The sequence below is a fragment of the Balaenoptera borealis genome, assembly GCF_965194805.1.
Source record: "Balaenoptera borealis genome assembly, chromosome: 13".
Classification (NCBI taxonomy): Eukaryota; Metazoa; Chordata; class Mammalia; order Artiodactyla; family Balaenopteridae; genus Balaenoptera; species Balaenoptera borealis.
The window spans coordinates 67,219,990-67,230,054 of record NC_138870.1 but is presented as its reverse complement, the minus strand read 5'-3'; the positions used below and the strand labels follow the sequence as shown (position 1 = coordinate 67,230,054).

Here is a 10,065-nt window from a genome sequence, read left to right as displayed (position 1 = left end):
TTATTTATTTATTTTTGGCTGTGTTGGGTCTTCATTTCTGTGCAAGGGCTTTCTCTAGTTGTGGCAAGCGGGGGCCACTCTTCATCGCGGTGCGCGGGCCTCTCACTATCGCGGCCTCTCTTGTTGGGAGCACAGGCTCCAGACGCGCAGGCTCAGTAGTTGTGGCTCACAGGCCTAGTTGCTCCGCGGCATGTGGGATCTTCCCAGACCAGGGCTCGAACCCGTGTCCCCTGCATTAGCAGGCAGATTCTCAACCACGGCGCCACCAGGGAAGCCCCAGGGCAGTGCTTCTTAAAGTGTGGTTTTTGGGTCTAGCTTTATCATCACCGAGGACCTTGTGAGAGATGCAAATTCTTGGGCTTCATCCCAGACCTACTGTTTTAGCAAGCGCTCCAGGTAATGCTGCTGCGTTGTAGCGCTTGAGAACTTCAGCGTAGGTTATTAGGAAATTTTAACACAGGAAAGTATTCTTACCTTGTGAGGTGATGAGAGTGGTGGTTGTGGTGTGTAAGTATGAAGGTTATTCCCATGAAGTGTTTTTTAAGTTCTGTTTTCTTTCATTCTTTCCCTCTTTTTTCCTTTCTTCAATGCCTGCTCCCAGCACTTCTGCTGCTTGTTTTTATGTCTGTCATCTTCAATTGTCCTGTGGTACTTAATAACTAGTTTCATTCCCTGTTCCTAACATGGTCAGTTGACCAGGAAAGGACCAGATTCCTGTCAATGCCACACTGAAGTTTACCCTAGGAAAAAGCATTTTATCTTTGCTGTTTCCTGTTTCCTTCATTTCATTTCCTCTGGCTACTCCTGACTAGGATAAATTGATCAGAGGCTGCTCACCACAGCTGATTGCAGAACTCCAGGTACTTGCATTTATAACCCACTATGTCTGTGGTAGATTTGCTTTTAATGTCTAGCTGTGTCTCCCAAACTGTTATCATGGGCCTGGCACTAAACGTAATGAGCTGTTGTCTTTAGGTGTGTTTTTTTTGTACTATATTTGTTGCAGCCGTGTCTAATAAAATAGTTGGTTAAGAAGAGTGAATCGGGCTTCCCTGGTGGTGCAGTGGTTGAGAATCCGCCTGCCAATGCAGGGGACACGGGTTCGAGCCCTGGTCTAGGAAGATCCCACAGGCCGTGGAGCGGCTAGGCCCCTGAGCCATAATTACTGAGCCTGCGCGTCTGGAGCCTGTGCTCCGCAACAAGAGAGGCCGCGATAGTAAGAGGCCCACGCACCGCGATGAAGAGTGGCCCCCGCTTGCCACAACTAGAGAAAGCCCTCGCACAGAAACGAAGACCCAACACAGCCATAAATAAATAAATAAAAATTAAAAAAAAAAAAAAAGATATCTAAGAAGAGTGAATCTTTCCTTTCCATGCCCACCCCCCAACCCCCGCCTTTAATCTCTCTTTTGCAGTTTGTAAAACTGCTTTTGGGGAGTATGTAGTCTTTTAAACCCAAATATTTTCTTTTGTTAAATATCAGAAAAGAAAAGAAAAAAAAAAGGAAACAGGATGGGCCACAGACAAAATCCTTTCTAAATATCACAGAAAATAATTTTTTAGAACTTCTGATGTTCTGTCTTTCATTGGTAAGTTTTTTTTAACGAACGTCTGGTCTCAAGCTGCTATAGGTTATTTTCTTCCTCTTAAATTATATGTTATATAAGAATGTAATTGATGTTCTGAATGATTACGGATAGAAATGTGCATAGTTGTAAAATGGGATTTACTGTGAAAAAAATTTTTTTAAACTAAAGATGGATTTCCTCTATAATTATTTTTTTTTCTTTTTTTTCAAAGGTGAATTTTAAAAATTTTATTTATTTTTTTGGCTGTGTTGGGTCTTGGTTGCTGCACACGGGCTTTCTCTCGTTGCGGCGGGCAGGGGCTACTCTTTGTTGCAGTGCATGGGCTTCTCATTGAGGTGGCTTCTCTTGTTGTGGAGCGTGGGCTGTAGGTGCGCAGGCTTCAGTAGTTGTGGCACGTGGGCTCAGTAGTTGTGGCTCACAGGCTCTGGAGCGCAGGCTCGGTAGTTGTGGTGCACGGGCTTAGTTGCTCCGTGGCATGTGGGATCTTCCCGGACCAGGGATTGAACCCTTGTCCCCTGCATTGGCAGGCAGATTCTTTTTTTTTTTTTTTTAATAAATTTATTTATTTATTTATTTATTTATTTTTGGCTGTGTTGGGTCTTCGTTTCTGTGCGAGGGCTTTCTCCAGTTGCTGCGGCAAGCGGGGCCACTCTTCATCGCGGTGCGCGGGCCTCTCACTGTCGTGGCCTCTCCTGTTGCGGAGCACGGGCTCCAGACGCGCAGGCTCAGTAGTTGTGGCTCACGGGCTTAGTTGCTCCGCGGCATGTGGGATCCTCCCAGACCAGGGCTCGAACCCGTGTCCCCTGCACTGGCAGGCAGATTCTCAACCACTGCGCCACCAAGGAAGTCCCACTGTGAATTTTTTTTTAACGTTTTAGTCTTATTTAGGGATTGGTTGGTCTGGACAATACTGTGAACTAGTGGGCTTTCTCCAGACATTTATTACTACTGTACGAATGGAAATGAAGCTAGTAAGATGAGGTAGAGAGCAGGGGAAGTGTTTTTAATGACAAGAACAAAGTCTGCCTCTGTTTGTGAATGATACGCGTATTTGGCCTTCTACATTGGCCTATTTTATCCAATATCTAAAACGCCCCTGCTGCAAAATATTACAGAGATTTTTAGCTTGAGTTTAGATTTTTAAAAGTATGTTGATAGTCAAGAGATGTAACAGATTGAATTTACTAAATATTCCAAAATGAAACAAAAAAAAGTTATAAAATATTAATTCTATCTGTGTAAAAATTTAAAAGAAGCAATTAAACATAATTACTTTTTGGTATTATTTATTTTGAAGGATGACTAGCTTGGTCTCGGAATTTTAGTGTTATATAACATAGATAAATCTGCATTTGTTTTGAAGATTGTTCACTTAATTTAATTTACTGAATTAAATTCTTATGTGTGCTGATGATGTGCATCTGTATGTAAACATAAATTTTTATTCTAACATGAGGCAAAAAAAATCTTGTTCTTCTTGGTTGACTGATAGGAAGAACATAAATAACCCTATTACTCATTAAAAAAGAAAAACTGAAAGAATTTCAAGTATTTAGTTTCCTATTAAATTTAGATGGGAAGATAGACCTCCAAGTTGGACTTTCACTCATGCTTAATGAGTATATGCATTAATTACTGTTAGCTTGATTCTGATTTGATTTCCTTTAAAGACTCAATTAAGGACAGTTAATTACTGTTGTTTATGTTGAATGTAGCATATTAGTTAGAAGGGTGCCAGTGCCAGATGAAAAATAATCTATTAGTGTCTAGGATTCATGGTTTTTCTTAACTGTCAAACCTTAAATAAATTTTTTACTATATTTCTTAGTCTTTCTAGTTAAAGTAACAAATTATTGGATCAAGGGTGACTGTCTTGGTGCTCTTTCTCCTACACCATGCCTACCTCATAATATTCTTCTCTTTTGTACGTTGAACATTTTTTAGGCTTTATCTTAATTTGACATTATAGATTGCTCTTTCCTTTAAAGACTCCTTGAGGGAAAACTCTTTTTCCTTTGCTTCAATTATGCCACACTCTCCAAGTTTCTCCTCTAATTCTTTGAAAACTCCTTCACAATCTCTCTGCTTTATTACTTCTTTAAATGTTGGTATTCTTTATGGTCCTTTCCTAGGCCTTCTTCTCAATCTGTGTATAATTGCTCAGCGATCTCAACCACCCTCATAACTTCAGGTTCTGTGTATATGCTGATAGTTAAAAAATTTTTTTTATTGAGATAGATTGACATATGATAAACTGCATAAATTTGAAATGTACAATTTGACAAGTTTTGACATGTGTGTACACCCATGAAACCATCACAACAACCAAGATATTGAATATATCCATCACCCTCAAAAGCTTGCCCGTAATCCGTTGTAATTTCTCCCCCATCCAAGGCAACCACTGACCTTTCTGTCACAATAGATTACTTGGCATTTTCTAGAATTTATATAAAGGTAATCATATAGTGCGTACTCCTTAAAATCTGGCTTCATTGAGCACAGTCATTTTTCTTGTATCAGTTTCCCTCTAATCCTTTCAGATGGATTAGCCTTGGGGTGCTTCCTCATGTGCCTCCGCTGGTCAATGCTTAGCTTAAATCTAGAGAGGGGACCCTTTCAGATCTCTGGATATTTTTGTGCAGCTTTCTTCTCTTCAGAATTTGGTCCTGCATACTCTAGCTACCTTGGCCTTGCTGGGCTCCCATATCCACTTCTTCAATTCAGGGAGATTGCTGGTCTCTGCCCAGGTTCTTTCTCACTGTGCTGCTGTCTGGAAACTCTCTAGGAAGTAATTGCAGAGTTTTTAGTTTTCTGTCTCTCAGGATTCATTATTGTGTGCTGCCTTATAGTTATTGTCTGAAAACCATTATTCCATGCATTTTATGTATTTGTTGTTGTTTCAAGCAGGCAGGTAAATCCGGTCCCTCTTTCTCCAACTTGGCCAGAAGTGGATGTTATTACTGTTAATTTATGAATATGTATTTCCAGTGCCTATTTTCCTCTTGAGCTTAAAACTTTTGTGCCAGCCTGTCTACTGAACATTTCTGTTTTTTTTCTAAAAATTTACAGTCTTTTCTGCTAAACGTTATTGCTCTGGTGTTCCCTAACTTGTGAGTAATATGGCCTCTGCTTAGTTTTTCCAAGTTATTGATATGAATGTTCTGAATTACATGAGTATGTGGCATATTTCCCTGCCCCACCTCCATGTCACATCTATTCATTCACCACATGTTGTCAACTTTAGTTCCTAGATATCGTTCAGATTCATCTACTTCCCTCATAGCCTCATTACTACTATACTATTTCAGGCCACCGTTATCACTCATTTGGATCACCGCAGTAGCTCCTAATTAATTTATCTGCCTCCAGTATATTATTCATCTTGTTAGAGCTAGATTTCAAAACACAAATCTTTTCATACAATTTTCCTCTTGGAAAAGGAGTTAGGAAGTCCAAACTCTTTAGTTAGTTCAACACCTTCTCCATTATCAGAACTGTATTCAGATTTTGAGTTGCTTTCATTTTCCATTCTCAAGTTTTAAAATGTTTGGAAAGTAGTGATATGCAATTAGGCCTGGGGCTAGTTGGGGATGTCAGGCTGTCAGGTGTGGCACTTTAGACCAGGACACCTCAGACTTAAATCTGTATACAAATCACCTGAGGCTTTTGTAAAATGCAGATTTTTTTGAAGGATCTGGGGTGAGGCCTGAGATTGTGCATTTTAGCAAGATGAAATGCATTAGAAAACTAGTCGAGATGTTAAGGAACTTCTGTGAAAACAGACGTGTACTTCCTTTTACTTCCTTGATTTCCCCCTCAGAGTACAGTAGCAGTACTTCACAAGCTGAAATGATTCCTTGATTGTTACTGAACGGAAGAGAAAGGGCATTTAAATACTGCAGTCTCCAGTTCCCAAGTGGTAGTTCCCCCACCCAAGGGGTGGTAAAGCATCACCAGAACTAGGCTTTTTGAGCAGCTTTCCATCTGCAAACTCTCCCAGAGCCTTCCTTAGTTGGTTGATTATGGGAAGGAGGAACACTTTCCTTTTGCACAGAGGGACAAGAGGGCTGTCTTTTGAGCCATTATCTTAGAATTATTGCCAAGCTTTGTCTGTTAAATGGGACCATATCCTCTCTTTTCAATATATTGATTACAGGTACTACCTTATTACTATTACTGTTGTTATTATTTTTGACCATATTATAACTATTGGATTGGCTAGTCCATGTCTTCCCCCTCTGCACACACTTTCTTTGCTGGTGCTTTAGTGGAATAGTATTTGTAATTAAGATAAAATTTAAATGTAGTCATATTTAGCCAAACATTATTTATGCAAATGGTGGGTGCTGCCATTACAGGTAGACTTTCATCCATTATTTTCATCCCTATTGTTGTGCCAGTAAGAATGTTATTTCCCTGAGTCATAGGACTGGAAGATTCTTCCAGCATTATCACAAGGATGTTTTTGGTTTTCCCCATTCCTATTCTTTAAGGACTGTCAATTTATTTTTGCTAATCTTTTCTTCCTGTTCTCTCAGGTTTATTGCAGCTATTCAACATGTTTGACTACTTAAATTAAGCTAATTTGACAATTTGGCTCTTATAGGAAGAGTGCATATCGTTCACATAGTACCTCTAGTAGTACTTGCGTTTCTGTGATTTACCACACTACATATAAGGATCTTTTAGAACAATTTGAGTTTTTAGGCCTAAACTAAAAGTTGCAGAATTAAATTAAGTGCCTGTTGTCTACAATTAAAATAATTTGTCAAACTAACATTTAAAAAAATAAACTAGAATTTGAAATTTAAAAAAAGATAGTGATTTTTTTTTTTTAAATAAGCACTGATATATTCAAGTGTAAAGTGTTTAAGGAGATAGATTGAAATTGCATCAATTAAAAAAATTATCCTACTTTCTGGTAGAGAACTCTTGTTCTTCAAAGTAGATCAGTTAAGAGTTTTTAAATGATGCAATTGAAACAGGATTTCCTGCCTTTGGAATATTTAATTTAGTTCCGTTTTTGCTTAAAGTAGAAATGTGATTTCAAATACTGTACTGTGGTGGACAGATAAAGCTAACACCATAATGTGTAGAAAACTACCAAAGGATAATTTTAATTGAAATTCTTTGTTATTTTGTGTCTTTGCTAATAATGGAGGAAATAAATGTGAAAACTCATGATAGAACATTTTAAGTTCCTCAGAAAAGAAACTCTTTGTCAAATCCTAAATCCAATTCTTTGCTTTTAAGCCAGGTTTCCGTCCCTCACAAACTAATTTAAATCCTCCCAGGAATGCACAGTGTCCCTGCCAAAGGTTTTCACATGGTGATTGATGAAAAGATTTGCTGCATTCTTTGTAAATACATTTCAGGAACAGGTTAATATAGAGGTTGGAAAATGAAGTAAGCGCATGATGGTCCATATTTTTGTCTTCTTTTATGATTGAACTCTTTCCAAAGAGCTTTTGAAAAGACATTCCCTACAGAATCACAAATCTGAAACTTTTTTATAGAAAAGATTTAAAGTGACTCCTATTGAAAGTCTTTCTTTAATCCGCTCAAATATTCACATTCGTCGTGGTCTGTATTACAAGGTATATTTAGCCAATGAGTATCTGTATTACTTAATAAATTAAATATTTAAATACCACTAATGCTCTTGAAAGGTTTTCAGGGTCTTAGCAGTTGTGAGCTTAATTGTTTTTATCTTTCCTTTCCCTTTTTTTTATTGTGGTAAAATATACACAACATAAAATTTACCATGTTGACTATCTTAAAATGTACAGTTCAGTGCATTAAGTACATTTACATTGTTGTGCAACCACTTTTCATCTTCCCAAACTGAAACGCCATTAAACTGTAACTCCCTATTTCCCCTGCCTCTCTGCCCCCCACTCCTACCAGCCACCATTCTACTTTGTCTCTGAATTTGAGTATTTCAGGTACCTCATAGAAGGAGATTCATACTATATTTGTCCTTTTGTTACTGGCTTATTTCATTTAGCATAATATCTTCAAAGGTTCATCCATGTTGTAGTGTGTGTCAGAATTTCCTTATTAAGGCTGAATAATATTCCTCTGGTTATGTATACCACTTTTTGTTTATCCATTCATGGGTTGAATGACACTGGGTTGCTTCCTTTTCTTTCCTTTTATAGCATAAATTCAAAATACTGATCTTGGGACTTCTCTGTCAATCCAGTGGTTAAGACTCCACGTTTCCACTGCAGGGCGCATGGGTTCGATCCCTGGTCGGGGAACTAAGATCCTGCATGCCCCGAGGTGCGGCCAAAAAATTTAAAAACTAAACTAAAAAAATTACTGATCTTATCAGTCCCTTCTAGTGTTTACAAAAATGGTTTAGAAATCCACTATAGAAGGGGACTGAGGGACTTAAGCCTCGGGACTATCCCTTTCCTCCTTGATTTTTATTATTGTCACTTGAGTCTTTGTTTTGTTAGTCCAGCCTGGATATGAGAATAGCCTGATCCTCCAGCGAGATCTAAGCTGAGATACCACATGAGACAGCTATATTGAGAGACTGAGCTGAGATAAGGAAGACAGATCTGGGAGCCAGGATTCAGGCCTGGAAGGGAAAGCTTTATATGCAAATTATATATGTGCCATAATTTCTGTAACCAGTTCTCTTTTGGTTGTAATTTGCTTTTCTTTGAGAACTGTACATGTTTACTTACTTACTTACTGGGTGTTTATATTTTCTGAATTGCCTGTTCATGTTTATGGTGTATATTCTATGCAGTCACTTAGTGTAAAAATTTAAGTGTGAAGAAAGAAAACTACTTTAAATTTCAGAAATGTAATATTTTGCTTTATTTTAAAATTTTATTTCTTGTGATTATGCTTTATTCATTTCCTAGGCACCTAAGTTTCTCTGTTCAAGATCATTTACTCCACTATCCAAATAGATTTATTGATTGCAGATTCGTTACTGTAAAATGTGTTTGTATAGGATTGTTTCTTCCCATGCCATACTGGCCTTTTTCACACTGCTGTGCAGTAATAGAATGAAGGATTGCTATGACATTAAAGTTTGGATTGGGTCTCACAAGCTATCCTTCCCTGAGAGCACTGGTAATGTATTATAACTTGCAAATTGAATGTTTGCATAATCAAAATGGAAAGCATGGAGTATAAAAATCAGCTTTCTGTAGTGCCCAAACTAGAGAACAACATCTAAGCCTGTTGACTAGTTTAGCTAAATCTTAACTCTGGGTATGGACTCAGTTGGAAACACAGTAAAAAGGAACGGATGTTGATAATGTTTAAAGTATTAGTTCAACCCTTGAGTTTAATGTGAAGGGATAATTGAGATAATATGATCTCCCATTGCTCTATGTAACAAGGAGATTTTAAAAGTTAAATTGGATTGGCTTCCAGTTAGGGAAGAATGCTCATCTAGAGCCAGTGGTATTTACCAACTGAGCCTGTGAAAACATTCCTTTTTACCCTCAGATGCTCACTCAGCCTTCTGTTTTCCAAGTGACATTATTATAGCCTTTAGTAGTCAGAAAAATTAAGAGCACATTTTAAAACCATGAATAGCAGAGTCTCCCTTCAGTTTTACAGAAGTACTGCTTTTTATGATAATGCAAATGTGGGACGATTTCTGAAAACTTAAGAGAAATTTTTTAACTGCTAAACATTCTTTGACATTTTAAGGACACAGATCATAGAATTATAAAGCATATGGCAGTTATTTTTGTTGTTGTTTGGTTGGGCTGCTCAGTAACGTCTGACTTCCTTTTAACTGAATATTGGAAATGTGACCATTTTAAAAGTTTTGGGCATTTTTTTTGCGATGTCTCTTCTTTGGCTGAACCAGCAATGTAACTAAGTCCTCAGCTAGGATAAGATGCACATGATGAATCTACTCTATCAAATCGAAGTTTTTTTCCTGGGTACAGTATAGTATCTCTGTGGAATACATCTAATTTATTGGCCATTTGTTTAACCACTAGTTTTTAGTCATTTACTTTATGGATTTTTATAAGGGTTTCCGAATGTTAGGAATGTGGAAAACTATAGTATTGGGAATTTAATTGTGATACTTAGTTGATTATCAAAGATTTTTTTTCCCTGATGTCACACTTTTTCCCCTTCAGCTACCCCTCTTTCCCCCAACTGGGACCATAAGTAAATTACTTAACTTCTGAGTCTTAGAATTTTAACTTGAAAAAGGGAGTTGTGTAAAGACTTCCTGTTTTGATTGGCTAACTCAGTGCCTAGTACGCCGTAGAAGCTCAATAAATGGTAGTTTCTATTAATATAATTTATAATTCTCCTCTACCTTATCTAACTGCTTTCTTATTCATCTAATCTATTATTCTGTTTTTAGAACTTTAAATTACTATTGCTCAAAGAATACTTTTTATCTAATGTTATATCTTGGGAAAATGTTTCTGAAGAAGCATCTCTTTGGTCAACCTACATTATGTCAATATATATCCAG

At 37.6% G+C, this 10,065-nt stretch overlaps 1 protein-coding gene across 1 annotated transcript in view; it reads left to right on the top strand.

The window, feature by feature from the left end:
- Positions 1-10,065, top strand: part of PAWR (pro-apoptotic WT1 regulator) — a 104,660-nt gene that overhangs the window by 37,376 nt on the left and 57,219 nt on the right. The window lies entirely within an intron of this gene.